The sequence below is a fragment of the Citrus clementina genome, unplaced genomic scaffold (assembly GCF_000493195.1).
Source record: "Citrus clementina cultivar Clemenules unplaced genomic scaffold, Citrus_clementina_v1.0 scaffold_9, whole genome shotgun sequence".
NCBI classification, from domain to species: domain Eukaryota; kingdom Viridiplantae; phylum Streptophyta; class Magnoliopsida; order Sapindales; family Rutaceae; genus Citrus; species Citrus x clementina.
Window position 1 is genome coordinate 17,058,571 of NW_006261964.1, and position 1,713 is coordinate 17,060,283.

Genomic DNA, 1,713 nt, shown 5'->3' on the forward strand with positions numbered 1-1,713 from the left:
ACCGACATTCTAGTAGAATCCCTTGTTTTTAATTTATTAATTATAATTTATCTTAGTCTAATATAAAATCATAGTTAACCACTATGAACAATTTTTTTTTTTTGAATTAAACCAGTTTGAACATTCAAGTACACATATAGGATAAATTTATGACTTGGTCGGTTGGTCCTACCTGGCTAAAGATCCTGAGTTTGAGTTGCCCCAGAAAGTGCATGTATATATATATATGCGATATTCGATATTCTTCTAATCGTCACCTTTTGAATGCGCTGAAAGGAAGCAGGTGATAAGCCCATACATGTGCGTGGGCCTCCCATCACATGATTCAAAATATTCACGTCTCTTTCCATGTTGCCTTTGTCAAATTGACTCCAAAAAAAAAAAAAAAAAAAAAAAAAAAAATGAAAGTGAAAGTGAACTGGGAAACAATTATTATTGACTCATTTTGATATCTAAAAGAAATTAATAGACAAAAGAAAGTTACTCCATTGTCATAAACTATTTGGAGCTTTTCCTTTTTATATACTTATTACGTTTAAAACAATTGCTTTACTTTACGTGTGTCATCAATTCTCCTTCGCATGCTGAATTCATGCACGTTAAATATATAATAAGCTCTGGTCAGCTAGGTAAAACCAGATTCCGTTTATGTATAAAATCTATTTTAATTTTTTTCTTGAATTTTTGGCTCACATTTCTGTCTATTCCCTTTTTGCCATATGTGAGTTTTTATCTTATGTATTAGTCAACATGTCACCTAGGTTAAATATTAAGACTTATCTTTAATACTATTATTGTGTCATTATTTATAAGCTTAAGCTTGATTTTAGGTCAAATAATAAATTCTTGATTTTAGGTAATAAATTAACTGTCACTTAGTTAAGGTTAGCTTATCCGTATTTTTCCTCACCAATTACAGTATTACTCTCATTTGAGTCATTTTCTTTTTCCCCTTTATCTACAGTGATTATATTACGAGGTCTTCGACACCAAGACTAAAATAAAGCTGATTTTTTAATATAATAAACAGCTTAAATTGTGTCATTCAGAAAAAAGATCTTAACTTGTTTCAAGCAGTGTTTACTTTTCTCAGCCAAAAAAAAAAAAAAGCAGTGTTTACTTTTCTCATCACTTCACAGTTCACAGCCATATGATAATTCATAATTTGTATGAAAACCACTTGAATGCCATAATAATTTAGATATAAAGTTTGTATTTCAATTATATAAATGTTGTTTTACTCGTAAAAATGTAAGCAAAATATAGGTTGAAGAAACTATTAAAGAATTAAGCAAGACTTCTGCCTTTAAAGATCTGGGGAATTTGAAATTCCTTTTTAGGATATGAGTCATCAAAAACGAAGTTAAACTAGTTCTCTCGCAATCCAAGCATTTCTAATATCTGCACAACAATGCTGGATTTCTTAACAGCAAAGGTTCATTTATACCCCTTAGAACCATGTCGGGATGGCAAAATTCCGGATCCAAATTTCATATGCTTCAATAATCATTCTTAGTGACAGCATAAGTGAAACAGTAACATTAGCAAATCTAGTGTATCACTCTTCAAAGAAAACACATTGATTTTGATCTTCATTTTCTTATAGAGAAAGTGGGCAAATCAAGAAGTTGAGATTGCCTGTCTCCCAATTGAATATCAAATTGCTAATGCTTTAACTAAACGTCCCTTGGCTGACATCCCTAGAGGCCTCAA